The sequence below is a fragment of the Trichosurus vulpecula genome, chromosome 1 (assembly GCF_011100635.1).
Source record: "Trichosurus vulpecula isolate mTriVul1 chromosome 1, mTriVul1.pri, whole genome shotgun sequence".
Classification (NCBI taxonomy): Eukaryota; Metazoa; Chordata; class Mammalia; order Diprotodontia; family Phalangeridae; genus Trichosurus; species Trichosurus vulpecula.
In genome coordinates, this window is record NC_050573.1 from 259,319,288 (window position 1) to 259,333,210 (window position 13,923).

The following is a 13,923-nucleotide window of genomic DNA, read 5'->3' on the forward strand; positions in this document are numbered from 1 at the left end:
ATCTATACTCCTAAGATCAAACAGAGCCTGAAATTTTTCTGATGTGTGTATATATATACATATTTTAAATTGATTTTGAGAAACTCTCTATGATGCTTATAGAATAGAAACTTTTCTGCATAGTTCCTTTCTAGAACAACCCTTTTTAAAAATTTTTTTAAAATTTAATTTATTTATTTTCAGTTTTCAACTTTTCCATAAGTTTTACATTTTCTCCCCCTCCCTCCCCAAGATGGCATGCAGTCTGATATGGGCTCTACACATACATTCCTATTAAACACATTTTCATATTAGTCATGTTACATAGAAGAATCATAATGAATGAGAGAAACCATGAGACAAAACAAAACCAAATAAAAGAGAAAAGAATCTGCTTTGCTCTGCATCCTGACTCTATAGTTCTTTCTCTGGATGTGGATGGCATTTTCCATTATGAGTCCTTTGGGAAAGTTTTAGGTCCTTGCATTTCTGAGAAGGGCCAAGTCTATCAAAATCAGTCCTCGCACACTGTGGCTGTTACTGTGTACAATGTTCTCCTGGTTCTGCTTACTTCAGTCAGCATCAGTTCATATGACTCTTTCCACGTTTTTCTGATGTCTGCCTGCTCATAATTTCTTTTTCTTTACTTTTTTTTTTTGGAGGGGGAAGATAGGGCAATCGGGGTTAAGTGACTTGCCCAAGGTCACACAGCTAGTAAGTGTGTCAGTGTCTGAAGCCAAATTTGAACTCAGGTCCTCCTGACTCCAGGGTCGGTGCTCTACTCACTGCACTGACAAGCTATCCCTGCTTGTCATTTCTTATAGCACAATAGTATTCTATTACATTCATATACCACAACTTGTTCACCCATTCCCCAATTGATGGGCATCCCCTCAATTTCCAGTTCCTTTCTCTACTCTTCTGTTTGTTCTTGGGGGAGGGGTAGCAACTCTTTTACAGTGGGGACATTTCTGTGGGTTAGAGAACATTAACCTGGAGTTTGTGAATTTGTTTTTTGTTTTGATTACTGTATTTCAGTATGATTGGTCTCTTTTGTATTTTATTTCATACATTTAAAAACATTCTGAGAAGGGGTCTATAAACTTTACTAGACTGCCAGATCGGTCCAGGACATTAAAAAAAAGGTTAAGAATCCCTGTTTCAGAAGTTCATAGACTTCTTTTTGACATTGTTCACCTAAGTACGTGACCCCAACTATGTCTCTTTGAAAGGTCTTCTTTAATTCATGAATCCATCAAAAGCCAAGTTCCAGCTGACTTAAAACAAATCTGCTTTTTTGAAATATTTTCGTCTACTCTTCTTTTTTTTTAACTTTGATTTATTATTTATTTTAAGCATTTTTTTCTTTTAAATGTTAAATTCCAAATTCTCTTCCTTCCTCCCTCCAGCCCCTCCCCCACTCAGAGAAGCAAGTAATGTATCAGTTATACCTGTGAAGTCATGCGAAACGTATTTCCATATTATAAGCTTGTACTTCTAAATTAAATGCGTAATCATTCATACTTTAAGATGACCTATGCACTCAAGAATATCAGTGCTTCCTTCAGGCAGGGGCCTGCCATCAGGTATCTATCTACCTGTCTGAGACACCTATTTTACATAGCTGTCTCTCTTTTTCCTTGCCACATGTTGAATTTTACAAATTATGAAGCTAATTCATTTTTCAAGTCCATTTTATCTGGTGCTAATTTTTAAGTCAGGAAAATTGCATACTCAGTATAAAAATGTCTGATTATTGAGTCTTTAGCCTTATATTTCATAAAATGTCAACCAGAACAATATAACATTTTACCATTCTAGAATTCATGATACTCATAGTGCTTTTTGTTGTTATGATCTTTGTTATTGTACTCATCACAGATGTTGAAGGCATGTGCTTAAACATCTCACATACCATTCTGGAGTAGCTTTTTTGATACTACCCTCACCCTTTTGGTCTTTCATTTATGGTTTTCATTATTTTGAATTTCATCTCTGTAGCCTTCAGCTTTTTGTTTTTCACATAGAAAAATTTCCCCATTACTTACAAAACTGGTTTCTTTTCTCTAGGACACAAAGAATGATACAAATGAGCTTAGATGTCCCTGAGTCGATAGAAATGCTAAAATTATTAGGGCACAACTGTGTCACTTTAGATTATTAGTAGAAGTGATCATTTTGTTGAGTCAGTCAATAAACATTTATTAAGTGCTTATTGTGTTCCAGGCACTGTGCTAAGTACTGAGGATACAAAGAAAGGCAAAAGGCAGTCCCTACCATCAAAGAGCTCACAATCTAATGGGAGAGATGACAAGCAAAAAAAAAAATATGGACAAGCAAGCTATATATGGCATAAGTAGGAAATAATTAAGAGAAGGAAAGGTACTAGAATTAAAAGGGTTTAGGAAAGGCTTCCCGTAGAAGATGGGATTTTAGTTGGGACTTAAAGGAAGCCAGGGAAGCCAGTAGGTGGAGAGGAAGAGGGAGAGGGAGAACATTCTAGGCTTGGGGGCACAACTGGAGAAAATGACCAGAGCTGAAAGATGGAATGTCTTGTTTGTGGAACAGCTAGGAGGCCAATGTCACTGTACCAAGGAGTATGTATTGGGGAATAAGGTGTAAGAAGACTAGGTTGTGAAGGGATTTGTTTCTGCAGGTGATAGGGAACCCCTGGAATTTAGTGAGTAGAGAAAGTGACATGGTAGTAGGTGGGTGAGTGGGGACGGAGGGAAGTATAAGAAAAAAGAAGACAGCTAGAGAAATGAACTGGACATCCTGATTTTTCTAAAGTGCCTATAGAGAAGAAAACCCTGGTTGCAAAAGAAGAAAAAGCAGTATATCATCTAATTTGATGCTATCCAGAAAGATATTGGAAAAGTAGACGGGTAGAACATTAATTAAGTGCTTACTGTATGTCAAGCACTATGCTAAACATTGTGGATATAAAACTAAAAAAAAAAGAAAAGAAAAACCAGTCCCTGCTCTCAATGAGTTTGCATTTTAATACGGGAAGGTAGAACATAATGGGAAGAGCTGTGTGGAAGGGGAGCAAACTTAAGAGTGAGCTAGAGGTGAAGTGAGAGATTTCATATATTAGGAGAGACTTTGTCAAATGAACTGCTGAAATCCAAATATTTTCTATTAAGAGCATTCCCCTGACTTATTAATGGGCAGCTAGATGATACAGTGGAGAGAGTACCAGGCCTGGAGTCAGGAAAACTCATATTCTTGAGTTCAAATCCTACCTCAGACACTTCCTACATGTATGACTTTGGGCGAGTCAGTGAACCCTACTTGCCTCAGTTTCCTCATCTTTCAAAAAAGTTAGAGAAGAAAATGGCAAACTACTCTAGTATCTTTGCCAAGAAAGACCCAAGTGGGGTCATGAAATGTTGCACATGACTGAAACAACTGAACAGTAGCAATCTGACTTATTCCCCTTGTCTTTTTCCTTATAACCAGATAATTCTATCTATGTATAGTCCTATCACATGAAAACTTCTGTTTTTTCTTCTCTCTTCACCAAGCCTTCCCATTTTGATTCATGGTCTTTCTTCCTGGAGTTTGTCTTCTTGATATACAGTGCTTTAATCTGTTTCTTTCCAATGAAAGACAAATCCTTCCTTTCTTCCTTCCTATCCTTCCTTCCCTTGCCATATTATAATCTCTAGTCATAGCCAATCAAATCTTAGAGACATCTCGTTTTCTTTTTTATTATTCATGCAATGTACATTTATGTGAATAACAGTCTATAATTACTAAGACTCATATACAGAATCCTATTTCTCCACTGATATTCTTATTTTCCCGGTGTCATATATGATACTCTCTGTGATATCTGTCTTTAGCAAAAAGATGGGGAATAATTTTATTCATTCTCATTTTTTTCTAATTGAAAACCCCCCTGAATAGATCAGCAAGACTCTAGGCGTATACAACCTTTGGATACAGAAATAGTAATTGTATTTGTTACATGTTAAATTCAGAATTTAAAAAAAAATTGGGTTGACTAGAAGACCTATGAAGAGACTTCTAATTCTGAGCTTCTTGAATTCTTTGTGGTGGTGTCAAAACAAATCTCTGGCTGGGCTATAAGCACTGGCTGGATAAATCACAACCATTCCATGTGATATGCATACTGTTAAGAAAAGTTTACCTTCCACTGGAGGGGGCAGTTTGTTCTTTTCTTAATTACACTGGACATCACTAATTTTCTACCATTATCTTTATAAATGTCCCAGGCCTGACTCTGCATCGTTCACTGTACCAGAAAGACAGGAAATTCCAAAGTTCTTATAATGTCTTCTGTAGCTTTGAGTAGAAGTGTTCAGAAAAGCTGTTGTTTAACTGAGTGGAATAGGGAAAGGATTACATTTTGTAAGAATTCCCACAAACATCGGTTTGCTTAAATGTTTATCAGCCATTTTCCTTGCAAATAGTATAGACAAAATGGGAACAGGTTGGATTATTGTGGTGGACATGGAATGTAACATAATCCTCAAATGTGTAACAGCCAAATAAAATGATACTGGAACTGTTATTTAGTGACCCTAGTGTACACCTCACTCTACTTACTGGGTGGTGTAAGGAATACAAGAGAAATAGATGTGCTTCATAGAGTTGACCATTTAGTTTGAGGAGAGAGGATATACCTATATGTAAAAGCTGATAACAAATGTGAATGAATGTATGATGATTTCATGGAAGAGGGTTGAATTCAAGTAATGGGGGAGAGGGCTGCCTACTCTAATGGGGGTCTGAGTCTGAAAAGATCAAGGCAGAGATGGGTAAAGGGAAAGCAAGAAGAGGGAGAGTATCTCCAGTCTCCATACAGGAGGGAGAGCATTTCTGCTCTGGGGAGGGGTGGGGGGGCAAGGAGCCAGCAAAGAGTCAGGATATGGAATGCAGAGTTCAGGGAACAGCAGGCAAGCCAAGAGGTTCTGGGAGACTGGAATTGTGAAAATTATTGGAAAAGCATGATCACTTTAAAGTCTCTCACATTAAAAACAGGCACATATTTGACTCTGATTATATATTAAGCTGAAATATAATTTCTTTCATTTCGTATATATGTATTTCTTTGTTGGAAGGGTTTATGTTTTCAAAATAGAAAATGATAAATGAATAAAAAGCATTTTTATATATTATTTGCAGGAATGTATACTAAAATTATGACTAGAAAATAATGTTCTAATACTAATTAATAAATATTAGCTACTAATTACATAAAATTACACATACACACATACCCCGCACTCAAGATGTTTTCTACCATTCTGCCTTTCAGTGATCTATTCAAACATAACCAAAGACCTCAATAAAGGTCACAAATAACTCCCTCTGGGCCTTGTTTCATTGTTACATGAAATGATAAGTCTGATACAATATGAGGCTATCTTTTTTTACATTAGGTGTGACTTTTGAACCCTCCCTCTTTGATCTCCAGTCTTTATGACACAGAAATGGCCTTTCTTCCTCACAATCATGGATTAATACCATTGACTGAGCACATAAATGCATCCAGTCACAGCATACCCCTTTTCTAACCAGCTTACAAGAGGATTTTAGAAACCAAGTGATTATTTTATGAACCACACCTTTTTTTTGGGTTGTTGTTGATGTTCTTGTGAAGTGTACTTGTCCCACCCAATCTTTCCTTATTTATGTCCTCCAGAGCATGAGACATTATGGTTTACAAAATTAAGCCATTTGTTGTATGTTGTAATCCCTCGATGGGAGGGATGGTTTGGGTTTTTTTTTTTTCTTTTGGTCCTTTTCATCTTTTTAGAATTATTCAGTTCTCTGGTAATGAAAAAGAACACATATTCATTTAATGTAATATAATATACAAGCGACCTTTCTCTGGCAACATTTTCTACCTTTAAAAATTTAAAAAAACAGAATCCGAACATTTTTGTTACTTGGATGGCAATTTGTTTTATTTTTCAAGAAGTTTCCCCCACCCTGCTTCTACTGCTCAGATGCACTCTTAATAATCAAAGCCCATTCTCCTGTGCCTTCGGTGCCTCTGGGGCCATAACAAAGTCACACCTTGTTTTGTCAGTCACGTTGGAACTAGTCCCACCTGCTTCCCAGATTTTTTTAGTTCATTTTCCATGACAATACTTTATTGCTATCTATTGAGAAACCATGTCATTTTCTTTCTTCCCTAGTTTCTAACTGGGTGGTGGTAGGGAAGCTAATTTGGGTGTGTGTCAGGGGGAGAAGGGGTGGGGAGAATAATTTCCAAGACAGATACTTGATTGTCTTAAGATATAACAAGTATATAGATAGTATATCCAGTGAGTTTTCATTTGATTGTATTTGTGTGATGTCAAATCTAGACTAAAGAAATGAAAACATGGGGTTGAGGCATGAATTAAGTTCTAGGGACATTAATGTTGGTCCTGCTTCTCAGTTCTTTACTCTTTGGCATTTGCTCAGGAACAGCTGGGACAAGTATTTTCACAATGCTTTGGATATCAAGAATCATAAACTAAAAATAGCCATGTATGTTCCTAAATGAAAACCAATAAACTACAATATCACATCCTGCAATCCTAAGAAGGCTTCTCTCTGCTTTTTTTTTTTTAACTCAAACTGCTAATAGCATAGAGATTTTTTTCAGGACAAGAGTTCTTAACTTTTTATTTCATAGACTCCTGTGGCAGTCTAGTGAAGCCTAGGGACCCCTTCACACATTAATGTTTTTAAATGCATAAACCGGCAGGTCTGAGGAACCGGTGGTCTCAAGGCCACATGTGACCCTCTAGGTCCTCAGGTGCAGCCCTTTGATAGAATCCAAACTTCACAGAACAGATCCCCTTAATAAAATTATTTGTTCTGTAAAACTTGGACTCAGTCAAAAGGCTGAACCAGAGGACCTAGCGGACCACCCATGGCCTCAAGGCTGCAGATTCCCCACCCCTAGATAAAGTATCATCCATAGAATTACAGAGGAAACTAATTATATTGTAACAATGATATATTTATTTTTTTCCAATAAAATTCACAGACCTTTTGAAATTTATTCATAGACTCACAACAGACCCCAGGTTAAGAACCCCATTTAGGGATTACTGGTTTATATATTTTTTTGTGGATGCAAGTTTTATCTAAACCTCTAAGGAAAAGGGAATCTCTTTCTGTGGGAATATTTGAGTTTTTCTGTAAGGTTCTCCAAACCAGATATATTTTAAAAGTAAACCCAAATTTTCTTTATGCTGAATTTAGCTCAGAATTGACAAAGCTCCAGATATACAAAAACAGACTCTTAAAAAACGTGTCATTATTACAAAATATGATGATGTGGAGCTTAACTGGTATTGAGATTTGTGAGATCTCCCTTTTGGCATATGCCCTTATGCATTTCCATCCTCATCATTCCATACTTCAAAAATATCACAAGACAAATTTGTGGGTACATAATCTAGAACCACACAAATATATGCACACATATTTCTCAAAAATGCCTGGACACTTAACAACATCATCCTGATTACAGATATTTCTCTTAGATTGGAGGTGGCCTACCCAGGCCCTTCTTTGGATTAGAAATGTCTGGTTCTCCTCAGTAAATACACTTCAGTCTAGCATTTTTCAGAGTAACTGCCAATTATTAATCTAAAATAGATCTTTAATAAGACCCAAGCTTACAGAAAATAACTCAGGATTTTAGCTATCCTTGATTCCACTTTCCTCCCTCAAATTTAATTTCCTTATGTCCTTTTTCCTTAAGCAATTATTTCTTCAGTCCTCCCACCATGACTTTTATAAAATTATATTCACCGCCTCTCTAATTCTTTTGGTGCCGCATTTTATTGCACATTGTCGCCTTTGTGAGTTGTTGGGGTTTTTTGTTTTGTTTTTTTGTTTTGTTACTTTTGCAGACAGAAAACTGGGCACCAAACTCTGGAACAGATGCCCTTTCTGGTTTCTGACCCCCTCAGATTGCAGGCTTGCCAGGCTGAGAAAACTGCCAGATATGATGCAAGGAGATAAAATAATGGAGTCACGAACATTTCAGATGTAAAACTTCCCTTCCAAATTAGTAAAGTTTTTCAGAGTCCCTTTCTCTAGTCAATGCTGCCTTTCCTATTCAGTGGTAGGCATCACTGGCTGTTTTTAGTAACTTGTTTTGGCCGAGTTTTGTGTTTTTCAAAGCCCTTCCCTGGTAAACTTGAGAACACTTCAGAAAGTCTTGGAGTAGTTTTAAAACCCAAATTTTTGAGATGGTTTAAGGAGAGTTAGTTATTAATCTTTACATTTTATTGCTTGACAGTGGTCAAGTGGTATACTGAGTGTTGTATGAAGTTTTAAAGGAAAAGAGGAAAGGCATCTTAGAATGGCACCAGGACTTCATGCTCTTCCACATTATTAATGATATAGTATGATCTCCATACCCCCCAGTCCTGGTCATCTCCAATTCTCATTTGTCAGGTTGACATTCCTCTTCTGTAAAGTGGGGCACCTCCCCTCCAGGGTTGTTGTGAGGGGAAAAATGAGATTATATCTGTAAAGTGCTTTACAAACTTTGAAGCTTTGTGTAAATGCTGGTTCTTCTCTAAGCTGTGGAGGGACAATGTAGTATAATGATGAGAGAGTAGAACTCAAAGGCAAGAAAACTTAAGCGCAGATCCCATCCCTGATGCCTACCAGCTATGTGACCATGGGCTCTTCAAATCTCTCAAGCCTCAGTTTCCTGTTGTAAAATGGGCATTATAACTATAGTATATATGTGTGTGTGTGTATGTATGTATGTTCCTAAATGAAAACCAATAAACTTACAATATCATTTCCTGCAATCCTAAGAAGGCTTATGTCTCTGATTTTTTTTTTCTCATTCAAAATGCTAATAGCATAGAGATTCTTTTTAGGAGAAGAGTCCTATAGATACCTATGGCAGTCTTGTGAAGCCTAGGGACCCTTTCTCAGAATAATGTTTTTAAATGTATAAAATATTGTGCACAGGATTGCAAAGGAAACTATATTGTATGTAATAAGGATATAATTTAAATAATAATACATTAATATAAAGGTTCAAATGAGATGAGTAATATATATATGTTTATACGTGCATATAGATAAATCTGTATATGCTGCAAATATATACACACGTGTATTTCAAGAAGCAGTGTTAAAAGACAGAGTTTAGTGTTTTTTTTATTCAATGTGGTATTATGTTTAACAGAGATTTTCATTTATTCCACTATTTTTTTAAAAATTAATTTATTTTTAGTTTTCAACATTTACTTCCATAAGTTTTAAATTTTCTCCACCTCCCTCTCCCCCAACCTCCCCAAGATGGTGTGCAATCCAATATAGGCTCTTACATATACATTCTTATTAAACATTTTCACATTAGTCATGTTGTAGAGAAGAATTAGAATGAATGGGAGAGAGCAAATACTATGCATCTATTTGCATTTAGACTCCATAGTTCTTTCTCTGGATGTGGATGGCATTTTCTATTATGAGTCCTTTGGAATTGTTTTAGGTCCTTGCATTGCTCAGAAGAGCTAAGTCTATCAGAATCAGTCATCACACAGTGTGGCTGTTACTGTGTACAGTGTTCTCCTGGTTTTGCTTACTTCAGCCAGCATCAGTTCATATAAGTCTTTCCAGGTTTTTCTGAAGTCCGTCTGCTCATCATGTCTTATAGCACAATAGAATTCCATTAAATTCATATACCACAATTTGTTCAGCCATTCCCTAATTAATGGGCGTCCCCTCAATTTCTAGTTCTTGGCCACTACAAAAAGAGCTGCTATAAGTATTTTTGTACATGTGGGTCCTTTTCCTATTTGTATGATGTCTTTGGGATACAGCCCTAGAAGTGGTATTGCTGGCTCAAAGGATATGCACATTTTTATAGCCCATTGGGCATGGTGCCAAATTACTTTCCAGAATGGCTGGATCAGTTCACAGCTCCACCAAAAATGAATTAGTGTTCCAACTTTCCCACATCTCCTCCAGCATTTATAAATTTCTTGTTTTGTCATATTAGCCAATCTGATAGGTTTGATGTGGTACCTAAGAGTTGTTTTGATTTGCATTTCTCTGATCGATATTTAGAGCATGTTTTTCATATGACTATAGATAGCTTTAGATTTATTCTACTATTAAGTACTCTCTGTCAGTAAAATTCTATCCTTGAGAAATTTAAAACACTACCTATTGGATTAATTCTACCCTTTGGGACCCAAGTCAGTAGATGGACAATTTGCTCATCTAGGTGGTGCAGTAGATAGAGCTCTGGGCCTGGAGTCAGGAAGATCTCAGTTCAAATTTGGATTCACACAGTTCCTAGCTGTATGACCCGTAGCAATTCATTGAACCTCTGTGTGCCTTGGTTTTCTTATCTGTGAAATGGGAACAATAATGGCATCTACTTCACAGAGTTGCTGTGAGGATCCAGTGAGAAAATATTTGTTAAAAAGAAAAGGAGAAAAAAGGCAGGGGGGCTTAGCACAGGGGATGGCACATAGTAGGCACTATCCAAATGCTTATTCCCTTGCCCTTCTTTACCTTCCTCTCAATAGTATTGAAATGTTTTTGTCAGGGCCACAAGAGAGTAGTTTAGATAATGGAGTTTCAACCAAAGCAAAATGTTCTTTAATAAACTTCACTCAATGAAGATAACTTGTTATGTATTTACATTTCTCATTTCTTTGTATATCATTCAAAATAAATTTGTAGGTTAATGTAGAAATGCAGTAAGATAGTCTTTTCTTCAGTAATATATATGTATATTTGTCTATATATATTTGTGTGACACATGCATATATAAAATATCTCCAGTGTTATATGTAGATAACTCTTTATAGATTCAAGATATATATATATTCTCTTATTTAGTAATATATTTACAGTAATAAATGTATTAATATAATAAACATTCTAGAACTGTTATATAATATTATTCTGTAACATTATGTAATCAATATGTGATCCTAGAGCATATAATATATGAAACATAAATATACATTTACATATCTGTTACTGAAGAAAAGAATATATATATATAGCTTACATTTACATATAAGTATATATTACTGAGGAAAAGAATATCATATATATGTGTATGTATATCTATCTATATAAAAGAGCATCTCTCTATCTCTCTTTTTGTCTGTCTGTCTCTCTCAGTCATATTGGAGATGGCAACGTAATGATTAGACACCTGGCCTCAGAGCAAAGGAGAACTGGATTTATGTCCCACTTCTGATACTTTGTGACTCTGGGCAAGTCACTTAATTGTCCAGTGCTCTCTGTAACATTTTAAGACTAAAATTACGGAAAAATACTGACCTGTGGTAGAAGGGGGTGTTTCCTCATCTGGGAATTCCTCATCTTAGCAAATTCAAAGGTCTAATCCCTATCCTTGTCTCTAATATTAAAAATATTATAGAATCCTAACATTTGGGGAGTAGAAAGGGGTCTTAGAGCAGAGGAAGCTGAAGCCCAGATAGTATAAAAATAGGAATGACCTGAAAATTCTTTAAAAGCCCCTTTCAAAGTCAAGTGAGTTTTGCCAGCATGTATTTTTTCTTAATGAGTTTAGACTTTTTTCTAACTTTTTTTTGTTTTTTATATGTTTTGTTGTTGTTCTGGTTGTTTGTTTTTAATGGCAAGTGACAGTATTTCTATTGTGGTTTCTAGAATTGTCTAAACCTGTTATAATACCTAAAAACCCCAAATAAATACAAGTTCCTTTATGCCTACTTTTGAAAACATGAATTTTCAATTTTTCTTTTAGGTTCTTTAAAATAGGAAGCAAATTATGTTACAATTGATTCAAGATGCTTCCATCATTTCTTTTGTTTTAAATGATAAAAGTGTAGTTTAGAACCACAGAGGAAAGCAAAAAAAATATTTTGAACTTGGAATAATACAGAAGATTGCAAAGAATAAAGGATTTATTTCTTAGGAATAAATAGAGGAGTAAAGAACAAGAACTCATTCAATGAATTTAAAAAAAATTACTTATAAAAAGAATTATTATCAAAACTTGATAAAAGAAACCAAATTGTATCAAACAAAGTTGGACTAGAGTGCGATGGGCTATCTTGAGGTTTTTAAGCATAGTCTAGATCAGGTCTTCTTAAACTTTTTCCACTCCCCTTTTCCTGTTTTGTTAGTGTTCCTTGGCTTTTTGTTGCCTAAGAGAATGCACAGTGCAAAGTGCCCATGCTGTGGGTTCAGAACCAAGGCTGCAGTGAAGTTGCATGATGCAACATGGGCAAGCACAGCCAGAAAACACCTCGGATTCATTACATGTTTGGTTTTCAATCAATTTTTGGTTATTGCTCATTCAAAAACCTTTTATTGTTGCCACGTTTTTTGTGACCCACAGTTTAAGAAGTGCTGGTCTAGATGACCTGTTTTGGGATATGCTTGGGGGATTTTGTGTATGGACTAGGTGGCCACTGTGGTACTTTCTAACTCACAAATTCTGTGATTCTGGAACAGTTTTTTCAGTTAGTAATATTCCTATCAAGTGAAAAGGAAAAATCCATGATAATCCATGAAATCAACTCTTTGTCCTACGAAATTCACAAACTAAAATGCATCCTTTTGGATAAGCAGTGGAAAAGCTGACACATTGATTCAATAAATATCCATTATTCGTCTACTTTAAGATATATTTAGAGACATTAGATAATTCTTGTCCTCGAGAAGCTTATAGTCTAATTTAGGTATGGTGAGGTACCATAGAAATTTACTGATACAAGATAGAACTTGATAAGAGTATATATGTGAGAGCTAAAAAGTGCCACAATAATTCTGAAGAAGGAAAGATCATTTCTGACTTGGGACATCAAGGTAGCCTTCATGGAGGAAACACATTTGGGTAGGGTCTTAGAAAATGGTTGCCAATACAGCAGAAAGATGGAGATGGAGTTGTTGAGGCAACAGTCATTTGTATGTTGTAGGTACTTAATCAATATCTTTTGAGTGAATAATAAGCCCTTTAATTAGCCACACTTTGACAGGAGTGGTGGTTTTAACCCAAATGGGGACATGGCACTCTTAATTCCATCCTAGAAAAGCTATGTGCTTAGGTTAGGGATTCGGATAATGTTGGCATCTTATGTGTAGGATCAAGCAGAAGCTTCTTTATCCTCAGTCCACAGGATGGAGTTGTAGTGAGACCTTGATCCTTTATTGTGTCTTCAAATTGTTATGGGTTTATACCAGAAGTTCTTGCAGCTTTCTTAAGGCAGAATAATGTAATAGAGGCAGCTGGACGGTGCAGTGGATAGAGCCCTGGGCTTGGAGTCAGGAAGATCTGAGTTCAAACCCAGCCTCAGATATTCACTAGCTGTGTAACCCTGGGCAAGTCACCTAACCTGTTTGCCTTAGTTCCTTCGCCTGTAAAATGGGGATAATAATAGAACCTACCTCCCAGTATTGTTGTGAAGAATAAATGAAATAATATTTGCAAAGCACAGTGCCTTACATAGCACCACATATTGGTGCTACATAAATGCTTATTCCTTTCCCTTGTTTCCCTATAATAACTTAGAATTATAGATTTAGTGCTAGCCTCACAGATCATCTAATCCCACAGTCTTATTTTTTAGATGATGAAACTGAGGTCCAGAGAGGTAAAGTGAAACCTGAAGTCATGCAGCTCATTAAGCAGCAGGAAGAGGATTTGAGCCAAATCCTTTCGACTCCTGATCCAGCATTTGTGACATTGGATTTGAGGCCTGACTCGTGCACTTATTAGCTATGTGACTTTGAATAAATTACCTAATTGCTTTGAGCCTCAGTTTCCTCAGCTAGGAGAATATTTCCATGGCCTGCCTCACTGGGTGGTTGTGAGGAAAGGACTTTGTAAAGAATCTGTATCTGTGTCTACGTTTAGACATAGATATAGATCTATCAATATCTAAATACATTCATATTTCTATACGTATGTATACCCTTTGTACATAT

At 36.1% G+C, this 13,923-nt stretch overlaps 1 protein-coding gene across 1 annotated transcript in view; it reads left to right on the forward strand.

Annotated features, from left to right (window-relative positions):
- SPIDR (scaffold protein involved in DNA repair) overlaps positions 1–13,923 on the forward strand; it is a 573,123-nt gene that overhangs the window by 167,625 nt on the left and 391,575 nt on the right. The gene's annotated exons all lie outside the window — the stretch shown is intronic.